Source organism: Notamacropus eugenii, chromosome 5 (assembly GCF_028372415.1).
Source record: "Notamacropus eugenii isolate mMacEug1 chromosome 5, mMacEug1.pri_v2, whole genome shotgun sequence".
In the NCBI taxonomy this organism is placed as follows: Eukaryota; Metazoa; Chordata; class Mammalia; order Diprotodontia; family Macropodidae; genus Notamacropus; species Notamacropus eugenii.
The window spans coordinates 18,403,012-18,416,671 of NC_092876.1; the positions used below are offsets into that span (position 1 = coordinate 18,403,012).

General features: G+C 39.0%; 1 long non-coding RNA gene across 1 annotated transcript in view; it reads right to left on the reverse strand.

The window, feature by feature from the left end:
- Nucleotides 1–13,660, reverse strand: part of LOC140508323 (uncharacterized) — a 22,052-nt gene continuing 8,392 nt past the window's right edge. The window contains exon 2 of the long non-coding RNA XR_011968384.1: nucleotides 1–2,409. This is a non-coding gene — a long non-coding RNA (uncharacterized lncRNA). The remainder of the gene's footprint in view (nucleotides 2,410–13,660) is intronic.

Sequence of the window (13,660 nt, forward strand, 5' to 3'; positions counted from 1 at the left end):
GATTTCTTTCTGTGCACTTTTTAAAAAGACACTCCAGTCACCCTCTTTACTTTCCTATCTTTTTCTATTATCTTATCCCTATCTACCTTCTCCTTATCCACAATGCAAAAGAAAAAAAGTGCCCCCTCCCCATAATAAATATGCATAGAAAGGAAAACACATCTCCATATCAGCTGAGTTGGAAATTTTCATTGACCAGTTCTCCATTATGCGTATCTTATTCTGCCTCTTGAGTCCATCATCTCTGTGTCCACCAGTGGGCAGCAGACTTCATACATCAGTCATCAGGAAATGAGGTTAGTCCTTGCATTGATTAGACTTTTAAAATCTTTCAAAATTGTTTTTCTTCATATAAATTGTCCTCCTCCTGCTCACTGCAAGCTGTGTAAGTTCATACAAGTCTTACCAGGTCTTTGGGAAACAATCCCTTTTGTCATTTCTTATGGTTTGATATTTCATTGTATTCACATATCACCATTTGTTTGGTCAGTCTCCAATGGATGGACAACCCCTAGTTTTGCTATTTCTTAGCTTAAAAGGCCAAGGTCTCCCACTGCATCCTGGGCTGTCTTCAGTCATCCTGATGAATATCTGGTCACTGGATCCATAGGGCACAGGAGAAGAAAGTGAGGCTGGTGATCTTGAACAGCCCTCTCTCACTCAAATCAAAGTCAAGTGCAAGTCATGTCATCATTTCTCTGATGTCATGGTCCACTTAGAAAACGAAGGATGAACACAACATCTTTGCCATAATAGAAAGAGCTCCTATAAATATTTTTGTACATATGGATCTTTTTTCCTGTTTCTTTGAAGTCCTTGGGATATGGGCCTGTTGGTGACATCACTTCATCAAACAAAGGGGATGCAATGCAGAATTTCATGACTGAGGCAGAGTTCCAAACTGCTTTCCAGATTGACTGGAATGAAACACAGTTCCTTTTTTTTTTTAAAGTTGCAAGTTGAATTTACTATACTTAAAAAGGAAAGCAGGCTATACACAACAGAGACTGATGACTTCATTTACAAGCTTTGACCTGTGTTAACATTTGTTCATGGAGATGCTTTCTCTTGTGGTGTTTGTCAGGTTCAGGACAAAATGTAAAATACAATTATTTCTCTAAAGGACAGAGTAAGAATTCCAGCAAGAGTTGCCAACATTGTGAGATCAGGACCTAATCACCTGGGGAATCATTGCTGTCTTTGCTCTCTAGTGGGATCATAAAGACCCCTTGGGTGCTTCTGGCCATGGTACTCTTGAGACTCTGGGGACCAGTTCTTCTAAAAGCAGAGGTTTAGTGCTGGAAGGACCTTAAGACCTAATCCTCTTATTGGACAAGTGAAGAAATGGGCCTAGAGGAGTGGTTAGGTGACTGACCCAGGGTGGTACAGGTAATGTCAGACTCTGGATTCAAACCCAAGTTGTCCAGGACTCCAATCCAGCACATGCTCTCTGAGGCCACTAGGGAGCACCACATTGCACGGAGTGTTGAATCTGGAGTCAGGAAGACCTGAGTTCAAATCCGATATCAGATACTTACTAGCTGCATGACTCTGGGCAAGTCATTTTACCTCTGTCTCCTTCAGTTTCCTCAACTTTAAAATGGGGATAATAATAGCACTAACTTTCCAGAGCTGTTGTGAGGATCAAATGAGATATTTGTAACAAGTGCTCATCATAGTTCGTGGCACACAGTGGGCGCTCTATAAATGCTTTTTCCCTTTCCCTCTTTACTGGTCCATGCCACTTCTCACAAAGCTCAAGGTGGCAGAGCTTTCTTCCCAAGCCTGGCCAGACCTTCCAAGTCCTTTGCTCTTTTATGCCCTTAGAAAGCCAAGGGAAGGAGGTCACACACAGTTGATAGATGATGAGTCACAAGAGTCATCGCTCTAGTGTTGGAAAGACCTCACAGGCCCTACAGTTCAACCCTGTCCAGAAACTAGGATCAGAGAAATCAAGAGACTTGCCCAAGGTCACGGAGGTACTAAGCATTTAGACCTGGGTGTGTAATGGGTGGTTTGGGGAACTGAGTTCAGACTGATTACATTTCAGAGGGAAACCCAATTCAAGCTGTTTTAGCCAAAGGAAAGTGGGGTAGAGGCCCCTGGGGGGCGGCAGGGTGGAAGGACAAGATTATGAATGAGATTGGGGAAGGTGAAGGAGAAGATGAAAGGGACAAACCTCTCCTTTCCACTACTCACCTCACTTCAACATGTTCCTTACTCCCAACAGAGTATGAGCTCCTTGAAGGCAGGAATCAGCTGGCTTTATTTAGTATATGTAGCTTCAGAGTCCAGCACTTGGTAATTACAAATGAATGTTTGGTAAGGTGACAAATGAGGACAAAGGCCAGCACCATTCAGTTGAGAAAAGGGGAAACTTCAGGTAGGCTGTCACAAAGTCAGCATCTTCTGGCCAGGCCATGATAAAGAAAGAGGAGGATATCTCATGTCTCAGCATTCCCAGCCACCATTTCCTTTTCTTTCTCATTCTCTCTCTCTCTCTCTCTCTCTCTCTCTCTCTCTCTCTCTCTCTCTCTCTCTCTCTCTCTCTCTCTCTCCCTCCCTCCCTCTCTCTCTCTCTCTCTCTCTCTCTCTCTCTCTCTCTCTCTCTTTCTCTCTTTAGAAATTTCATGCAAGGGGGTAGTCGACTGAATAATCAATTTCTTAGTATTTCTCTAGGGATCTAGGAAAGCTCCATGGCTTTACTTCCCTCACGCTGGGAAACAACTGCCTTCTCCCTCCTTCAGAATACCCTATCCAGGGCTGAGCATCTCTGTGGACTTCACAGCAGAGTCACATTCCCCTGGTACCCCCAAATCAAAAGTCCTTTGTAGGGGGTCCACAGATAATTTCAGAGCCATCCTTGATTTTTTCCCTCCCCCTCCCTTATACCCACATTGAACCAGTTTCCCAGTCTTATGGATTTGGCTGTTATATCTATCCCCTTCTGTCCACTCACATAGCAGTTGCCCTAATTTTCAAGTGAGATAATTTATGTAAAGTGCTTCAAAAACCCGAAAGTGAATCTAAGTGTTAGTTATTAGTTCTGCTGGTGCAAGCCCTCATCACCTCATACCTGGACTATCAAAAGAGCCTCTTAGTTAGTTGGTCTTCCTGCCTCAAGTCTTCCCCTTTCCAACCCATTCTCTCCAGCTGCCATGGACATCCTTCTAAGAATGGGAAGAACTACGTCATTCTCTTGCCCAAAATTCTGTCAAGCTTCTGGCTCTCTCTGGCCCCTAGTATAGTAAGGTGCTGAGTACCAGTTACCATGGTAACTGCCCACTTCTCACCAATCAAAGCTACAACACTCCAGCTCTCTCCGACTCTGACTCTTCAAAGGAAAGCATTTTGCAGCAACCTACTCCCAAATGCCAGCACCCCCCACTGCCTTTTCTGTCACATGCCATTCAGGTTGCCTTTTTAAGAGATTAGGGGAAGAACAAGACAGAGAGGAGAGTTTAGCCACAGCACAGAAAAAACAGCCAAGCTCTAAAAGTAAACAGCTACTTTTGCCAAAGTGGAACAGCCTTATTCAGGCAGATGGGAGGTATGAAAGGCACTTTGGGGAAAGCATTTCAACATCTTTCTCACTGAAAGGACGATGTGGAAGATAATGCTGGAATGAAGGCAAAAACAGGCCCATGTTCTTCCTGTTACTGTTGAGGGTACCTCCGTCATCCCAGTTTCCCACACTCACAATCTGCAAGTCATCCTGGACTTCTGACTGTTTCTCACTCTGCCACGTCTAAGCTGTTGCAAAGGCTTATGTTTTCCATTTCTGCAGCATCTCTAGTCGATTTCACCTCTGCAGCATCTCTTGTACATTTCACGTCTTGCTGCACCTCTTATAGATTTCACTTCTGCAGCATTCCTTGTACATTTCACTTCTGCAACATCTCTTGTAGGTTTCATCTCTACAATATTTTTCATATTATCCCCCTCTTCTGACACTGCTCCCACCCTGGTGCAGACCCTTATCACCTCATGCCTGGATTATTGCAATAGTTGCTATTGGTTCTGTCTGCTTCAAGTCTCCCTCCACTCTTTGAGTTCATCCTCCATTCAACCACCAAAGTGATTTTCCTAAAGGGCAGGTCTGACCATATTACTTCTCTACTCAGTAAACTTCAATGGCTCCCTATCACCTTCAGAATCAGATATAGAATTCTTTGTTTGGTGTTTCAAGCCCTTCATTCTCTTCCTCATTACTACCTTTGCAGTCTTACTTGTTACTCCTTAACATATCCTCTCTGATGCAGTGATAGCAGCCTCCTGATTGTTCCATGAACAAGGCCCCCCGTCTCTCGGTTCTAGGCATTTTCTCTGGCCCTCTCTCATACCTGGAATGCTCTCCCTCCTCATTCCCACTTACTAGGTTGCCTGATTTACTTAAAGGCCCAACTAAACTCTTATCTTCTACAGGGAGCCTTTCTGGCTTCCTCTTAATTCAAATGCCTTTCCTCTGTTAATGATTTCCGATTTACAACTCCCTGTCTACAACGTGTAAAAATGTGTTTGTTTGTTGTCTCTCTCATTAGATTGTCAGTTCCTTGGGAGCAATTACTTAGCTTTTGCTTCTTTTGGTATCCCTAGTGCTTAGTCCAGTGCCTGGCACACAGTAGGTGCTTCATAAATGTTTATTGATTGACTGCTATCCACAAACTTCAGCAAAGACTAGAAAATAATAACTATTATGATAATAGCTAGCATTTATAGAGCACCTACTATGTACCAGGTATTGCTTTCTTTACAAATATTATTTTATTTGATCCTCATACTAACTCAGGGAGGTCCGTACTATTATTATCCTCATTTTACAGATGAGGAAACTAAAGTAAACAGAGGTTAAGTGACTTGTCTAAGGCTATATAGCTAATAAGTTTCTTAGGCTGGATCTGAACTTGTCTTTCCGAGTCCAGGCCCAGTGCTCTAGTCACTGAGAGACTGATACATTTCAACACAAATAATGAAAATGATTTTTAAAAAATGTTGGAAGTACTAAAGTCTCAGGAAATAGACATGGAAACAGTGATCAGACAATAAGAAAACTGAAGTCTCACCGTATCAAAGACGTTGATCTCTCTCACTTCCTTTTGACCTGGCTGTTCTTGATGCTTAATTAACCACTGTTACTTTTGTGAAATGGACAAATCATGAATGTTTTGGGTTTTTTAAAATTAAAATATTCTTTTTAAAAAATGCCCAGCTAGGCAAAGAAGAAAAATTTTAATGATTTCATAAAGATCCTAAAAAATTTTTTAGTCTTTAAAAGAAGGAAACATTGCTAAGATGTTTTCACTTTGAATTTTCGTTAATATTTTGAATTTTACAAGGAAACTTTTCTAGAATACATAGATGGAATATATATGCATGTATGACTATGCTGATTTTGACTGAATTCCCAGTGTGAAACTTCCTTCCTTCTCCTTAGACACCTGCAATTTAGAAGATAAGTCCTGAGAAGTTATCAGGAGGCAGACAGAAGTTATGACTTTCCCAGACTTCCATAACTAGTGTTTGAGGGGATTTCTACCCAGGTCTTCCTGACCCCAAGACCAGTAAATTATGTTGTTTCTAAAATATGGAAAAAATTTTGTTATTGTGTCTGTCTCTTTGTCAGACCCAAAAGGGGTTTTCTTGGCAAAGATACTGGAGCACTTAGCCATTTCTTTCTCCAGCTCATTTTACAGACAAACAGGGTTAAATGTCTTGCCCAGGGTCACATAGCTAGTAAGTGTCTGAGACTACGTTTGAACTCATAAAGATGAATCTTTCTAACTCTAGGTCCAGCACTTTATCTAACTGTACCACCTAGCTGCTCATGGAAAAGTTTCTATCCTAGAAAAAATGAATTGCTTGCAAGTAAATGAAAATTAAATTAATTTAGTCTCTTAGATTATGAAATATTTCTAAAAACAAGAAATTTTGGCTCTGTGCTTATGTGGCATGACATCACAGAAGCTAGGACTGACCACCTGAGCCATATTCCTCTCTTCCATGTCTTTGGCAAGTAGCTGTCCAGTTTCTGCATAAAGGCCTCCAAGAGAGGAGGACACAGAATTCCAATGAGTCTATTCTACATTAAACCAACACTTGAGCCATTGGTAGTTTTCTAAAAATGCCCCAAAGAAACTACTTGCTATAATATGTACCTTGAATTGCCTAGAGGCAACTAGGTGGCTGGGCAGAAAGAGCACTGGACTTGGAGTAAGGAAGGTTTCAGTTCAAATATGACCTCTGACATTGCCTAGCTGTTTGCAAGTCACTCAGCCTCAGTTTTCTCATCTGTCAAGTGGGGATAATAATAGCACCTACCTCCTGGGGTGGTTGTGAGGATTAAATGAGATCATATTTATAAAGTGCTTTGCAAACCTTAAACATTCTACGTACATGCTAGTTGTTTTTATTATTGATCATTATTATTATTGATCTCCAGTCCAACGCAGGAGCCTAGGCTCAGTCAAGGAGACAAGCTCCAAGGTATAGAATTTGGCTTGGGACAGTTTTCAGGAGTCACTGACCACTTAGATGAGGAGGAAGTCTTTGAACCATGGCTACAGCATGCCACATACACCTTCCAGTATGGCAGGCACCTGACGAAGAGCTGCGGGGATCTACACTTGTTATTCTGGGTAACAACACCCTCCCCCCCTCCCCATTTGTATGCTTAGAGAGCTGGGATGGCCAGTTTAGGGAGCCAGGGAGCTCAAAGCATGTTCTTGTTTGCTACTAATGTAGCATGCCCTCTGGTGTACTCCCCAACTTGGATTCCCATTCATTTATATGAGCTGATGCAAAATGACATGTACTGTGTACAAAACAACAGCAATATTGTAAGATGAACAGCTGTGAATGATTTAGCTGCTACTTTGAGTTCTAAAGCTAACCATATAGAATTGTACTCCTACAAGTACAGCACAGGAGCCCCCACTGGTGTGCTTCCTATTTAAAAATAAAACAGTAGACACAATTAACATCTTTCCCCCAGGAAAAACCCATTTCCACAAATATACAAAGTGTCTTTGGGATAGTGGATGCACACAAATTTAGGATACAAAGGTAGTAAAGCAGACACTTAGGGAACACACATACCAGGAAAACATACAAATCCAGTACTGGAGGTCCTTTCTTTCTTTCTTCGTAGTGTGAGATCCAGCTCCGAGCCAGGTCTCTTCTGTGCTGTCTGGCACCTCCCTGTCTTTCTGTATCTGTGTTTCCCTGGAGTGTGTGCCAATACTCTCTGAATTGTGCTTCCAATTCTCAAAGTGCTTGGGACATTTCTCTCTGTGCAAGTCACTGCTACATGCTGTTGCCTGATTGCAGGAAAAATTAGTCTCTCCCCTTTCCCCTCCTCTTTCTTTAGGATATTAGGCTATATTCAGAGAGGGATAATGTCCAGAACAAGGCTTTCTTTGAGTTCTGATAAAATGGGAATCTGATTGTGCCTTGCATGGACATTATTATGCTATTCTGGATTTCTTTTAGGTTTGGTGTAGTCAAAAGCGCTGGTCATCTAGCACTTAGGTTACTCCCACTGCTCGAAGAATTTGCTGCTGACTGTAAATCGATACCAGTATTACTTTTAAGAAGACTTGGCTGTGTTACATTTGTTCCTGGGCAGATAAACTCTCTAAGACCATGCAGTCTAAGTCTTTGCACAGGAGAAAATCTGTCTGTAGGGCTTAGGTAACTTGCCTAAAGTCACCCCAAGAGTGTCAGGATTTGAGCTCCTCCTATCTGACTCCAGAACTGGGGTTTTTTCCAGGGCAGTTCACTGGACCATCTATCTAAAACTGGAAGGAGCCTCAGAGGCCATTACATAGATGAGGGAAGTTAAAGCCTGAGGAGGTTAAGTGATATGATTAGGATCAGCTTAGGTCATTAATGCCAGAGCTCAAAAACTTCACCTTTTTTAGCATTTTTCTTTAAAGTCCTTATGTCATGCTTTGTAAGTTTTTAAAAAAAATTTCCTTTATTATTCTGAATAAAATGTCCAATAAAATGACCATTTCTAGACACATTGTAGAATCGATGGAGTACACAAAGCTGAACATTATGTAGAGTTTGATTTTCTTTTTATTTTAGTAATGAGGGCCAGGAACTGGCCAAGAGGAATCTCATCCTGACCCATCAACTGGGGAATGGCTGAAAAACTTGTAGTATGGGATTATGACAGAATGCTATTGTGCTGCAAGAAATGATGAGCAGGATCCTCTCAGAAAAACCTGGAAAGACTTACATGAGCTGATGCAAAGTAAAATGTACCATGTATAAAGTAACAGCAATATTGTCAGATGATCAGTTATGAATGACTCTGCTGTTCTCAGCAATGCAATGATCCAAGACAAATGCTAAAGGACTTATGATGAAGAATGATATCCATCCCCAGAGAAAGAACTGATGGTGTCTAAATGCATATTTTTAACTTTATTTTCTCTTGAAGCTTTTTCTTCTTTTTTATGTTTTTTTCACATCTATTATAGAAATGTTTTGCATGACTACACATGGATATCCTATATTGAATTGCTCGCCTTCTCAATGTGGGTGGAGTGGGAGGGAGAAAGGGAGAGAAATTGGAACTCAAAGTTATAAAAACAAATGTTAAAAATTGTTTTTACATGTAACTGGGGAAAATAAAATACTATATAAAGAAAAAAGGGATAAAAAAAAGAGCCTCATCCTGAGCATGTGTGTGTCCTCTGCCGATGCAATCCTCACATACTCTTCAAGGCCTGGCTGGAAGTTGCTTCTTGTCTGTTAACTTCATAAAGAAGAGTCTTTTGATGGGCCACCAAGCCAGAACTGAGGATAATTACAAAAAGCAGTAACTGACACGATTCAGGCCCTTTCTGCTTCCCAGCTGTGTTCAGCTAAGGAGTGATGTAAGCCTCCAGATGGGTTGAGAGGCTGAGCCTTTATTCCCCTACCCAGGCAGTCAGCTGTGCACACAGCAACTTGGTGAAGGAGTATTAGCTTGGAAGCTTCAAAAGATCAAGAAAGCAAGCTGCTGGAGGGTCAGGACCTAGCGTCCACTCCAGGTGAGCCTAGTGAGGAGGGAGGCCCCAGTGACTTGCTTGACCTTGCTCAGAAAAGCACCAAGTGACTCATCCATGAGCTATGCTACATTTAGAAGGGAACTTGATGGGGAATGCTTTGTAAAATTGGCTTTAAGGCCAAAACAAAGAGAAAGACTTAAGAATGATCTATCCAGAAAAGATGATTATAATCCTATATGGAAGAGAACGAACCTTTTATGAAATAGAGCGTTTCCAAGCATTCTTAGTGAAAAGGCTGGACCTGAACAAACCTGTGAAGTGGAACTCAGGAATCAAAAGAAACATGGAAAACTTACATATGTTTACTCACTTTGAAGGGAATTGTTTACATGCTTATAGAAGAACAAGAAACAAATGTCTTCTCAGAATACTAATGTCTTTAAGTGTCACCAAGTAAGGCAAATAAAACAGGAAGAGGGTCTGAGGTATTGTTGTTTTTTTCTCTTTTGATGGTCTTAGGAGGCAATAGAAATGGGAGGGATAGAAGGAGGACTGTACTGGAGAGGAAAGTAGGAGGAAGAGGAAGGAAATCATTACCTTGCATAAAAGGGAAACTTGAGGAAAAGAGTATTCAAACATGGAAGAAAGGGTGGGGTATTCTGTGAATCTCATTTTCATCTAAACCAAAGGAAAAGTTGAACACCAGCCCCAAACCCCCTCAACATATTCACATACAAAAATAGTTATATAGAGATATATTAAAATTAATAGGGAAATAGGAAAGGACTGGGAGAAGGGAGAGAGAGATAAGGTTATAAATAAGGAGATAGGTCAATGAATAGTTGTAATCAAAACAAACTCCAGCATCAGAGGGGAGAATATGAATAGGAGATTAAGGAAAAGAATAGGGAGTAAAAAGGTGGGATAAGAATGGGGGCAAGGGAAAGGGCAGAGTTGTAAAAACAGATCAGTTTATTTGCAGATCAAAAGTATTAAGCAAACTCATTCTCTTGTACTACCTTCTTATTTATAAAGAGAAGGGTAGGGAAAAAGAGAGGGAAAAGTACCAGAGGACAGGATACCACAGAATATGCAATTGGAGATCACAACTGTGAATGTGAATGGGATAAACTCACCTGTAAAATGGAAGAGGATAGCAGACTAGATTAGAAAGCAGAATCCAATAATATGTTGTTCAAAAGAAACCTACTTGAAATATAAAGACTCACTGAGGGTTCAGATGAAGGCTGGAGTAGAGCAGAATCAGTGATGCTTTGGGTAAACCAAAAAAAAATCAGCAGTAACAATCATGATTTCAGATAAGGCTAAAGTAATTATGGACATAATATTAAAAAAACTACATATGTAAAGGTATCAGAGATAATGAATAAATAACAAGATTTAATAGATATACTCCAAATAACTTACAAAGTATCTCTATACTTAAAGGAAAAGTTAATCAAATTACCGGGAGACACAGAAGGTAAAACTGTAATACTAGAGAACTTCAATATATTCCTCTCAGATGTAGGCTAATCTAACAACAAGGTAAAAGAGAAAACAGTTAAGGATCAGAATAGAATATTAGAAAAATTAGAGATTATAGATCGCTGGTGATTACTGAATGAGAACTGAAAGGAACTTGCTTACCACCTAGCCATATATTTCACCTTTACTCAAAAACCCATGCATTGGTACATAAAAAGAGCAACCCAAAATGTAGAAAAATAAAAATAGTAAAATTTTCACTTACTAATCATAATATAATAAAATTATATGCAATAAAGTGCCTTGAAATAAATAATCAAAATTTAATTAGAGACTAAAACTTGATCATAAAGAAACACAAGATAATTTTATCAAAGAAAATGACAATGAGACAATATACTAAAACATATGGGATGCAATTTAACTAGACCTTGGGAGAAAATTTATATCTGTAAATGATTAAGTCAACAAAAGAAAAATAAAATCAATGAATTGGGGACACAACTACAAAATCTACTACTACAACAAATCAAAACCCCACAAGTAAACACCCAAGTAAAAAATTCTAAAAAATAAAAAAGGTTAACAAAATCAAAAGAGAAGTATTTAGAATTGAAAGTAGGAGCTGGGTTTTTTGAAGAAAAATGTTAGCTAATCTGATTTTTTTTAAAAAGAGAAAGCGAGGACAAATTGTATCAAAAATGAAAAAAAGAATTCCCAATAATTGAAGATGAAATAAGCAAACTTATCAGAAATCATTTTGCTTAATTACATGACAACAGAAGTGAAATTTGGAGGAAGTAGAAAAATACATACAAAATTATACAATATCCAGATTCACAAAATAATAAAAAGATTATTTCAATAACTCAAAGCAAAAAAAAAAAATTGAACAAGGCATAAATGAATTCCAAAGTGGAAGAGGGAGGAAACCTCTAGGATCAGGTGGATTTACAAGTGAAGTCTAACATTCAAAGAAGAATTAATTTCAATATTACCAAATTTTGGCAAAAATTGGAAAATAATGGACCCTTCTGATCCCTTTCAATTATACAAATATGGTCCTGATACCTACACAAGAGAGAGACAATGCAAAGACCAATATTTCTAATTTAGCACGTTGATAAAAAATTTTAAATAAAATATTAGTGAGTTAGGCTATAACAATAAAATAAAAGATTATACTCTATAATCAGAAAATCTACAAGGAATACAGGATTGGCACAATATAAGGAAGACTATAAATATAATAAATTATATTACAGAAAATAAAAACCACATGATTATATCAAGAGATGTTGAAAAGATTTTTAACAAACTCCCATATCCATTTCTGTTAAGAGTACTACATAGCATGGGAATAGCTGAACATTTCCTTAATTATGTAAATAATATCTTATAAAACCAGGAGCCAACATCATGTATAACAGAGAAAAGTTAGAGACCTTTCTAATAAGATCATGGGTAAAGCAAGGATGGTTATTTTTACCACCTTGTCAGCATTCCTGTATGTTACCCTCAGCAGGAAGAGATTGAAAGAGAAATCTCATTTAAAACAACGGTATAATGTACAAAATCCAGTGACACTGACTTCCTTGTATTTCCTCAAACAAGACATGCAATCTGCTGACACTGGGCATTACAATGGCTGGCTATCCTCTGTAATTGGAATTTTCTCATTTCTCATTGCTACCTCCTTGCTTTCTTCAAATCTCACCTTCTACAAGAAGCTTTTCCCATTCCCCTTTAATGCTAGCATCTTCCTTCTAAGATTATTTCCTGTTTATCTGGAACCACATCTTACTTTTACATAGCTGTTTGCATGTTTCCTTCTCCTTTGTTCTGTGAGCTTCTTGAGGGCAGGGACAGTCTTTAATCTTTCTTTGTATCTCCAGTTCTTAGTACATTGTCTGGGACATTGTACAATCATCTACAATGAATGATTGACTGAATAAAATATTTGGGTATCTGTTTACCAAGATATATCCTGGAACTCTATGTGTCCAAATAAAAATCCTCCTTTCTAAAATAAAGATGGATCTAAATAATTGGAGAAATATCAATTGCTCATGATTTTATTATGTTACCCTAATAAAATGACAATACTGCTTAAATTTATTTGTTTATTCAGTGCCATACTTAAGAAACTAACAAAGGATTATTTTAAAACTAGAAAAATAATAATTAGATCATCAGTCTCAAGGGAAATAATAAAATAAATTGCAAAGTAAGGGGTCCAAGTAGTACCAGATCTCAAACTATAAAGCAAAGCAATAATTATGACAACTACTTGGTACTGGTTAAAAAAGAACAGTAGATTAGTGGAACACAGTAGGTACATGGCATACAGAAGGAAAGGAACATGACCCAAGCTCCTGTGGAAAGGATTCAATATTTAATAAAAACTACTGGGAAAACTGGAAAGGAGTCTGGCAGAAATTAGGTTCAGATCAATCCCTCCCATAGTACACCAAGAAAAACTTCAAATAGATACATGATTAAAACAAAAAAGTTTACTTCACAAAAAAATTAGAGAAACAAACAAGATATTACTTGTCAGATCTATGGAGAGGGAGGATTTCAAGACCAAACAAGCGATTGAGAGGATTGTAGAGGATAAGTTGGACTATTTTGATCATGTAACATTTTAAAAAGTTTCTGCATAAATAAAATTTATGTAGTTAGTGAATATGATGAAATTGGTAACTGGAGAAAAAAATCTCTTAGCAGCAAGTTTCTCTCATAAATGTCTCAAGATGGGGGGTGGAGTGAAGATGGTGGAGTAGAAGGATAGACCTGCTCTAGTTCTACTCCCATAACCTATGAAATACCTTTTAAAAAATGCCTTTAAACAAATTCTAGAGCAGCAGAAGCCACAAAATGACAAAGTAAAAGATATTTCCAGCCCAAGACATCCTGGAAGGCTGACAGGAAAGATATCACACCAGGTTCAGAGCAAAGCACAGCTCAGCCTTAGCTGCAAAGCACAGACGGAACTCAAGCAGGCTTCAGGGTTCAGAATCACTGGTAGCAGCTGCAGTTACCAGATTACTTAACCCACAAATGCCAAAGACAGCTTCAAAGGTCAGTGAGAAAGTCCTTTTACCTGAGTGAGAAGGGAGCAGGGTCAGGCCCTAGCCCCAGACCCAGGGCAGCGCAGTCACTGTGGCAAT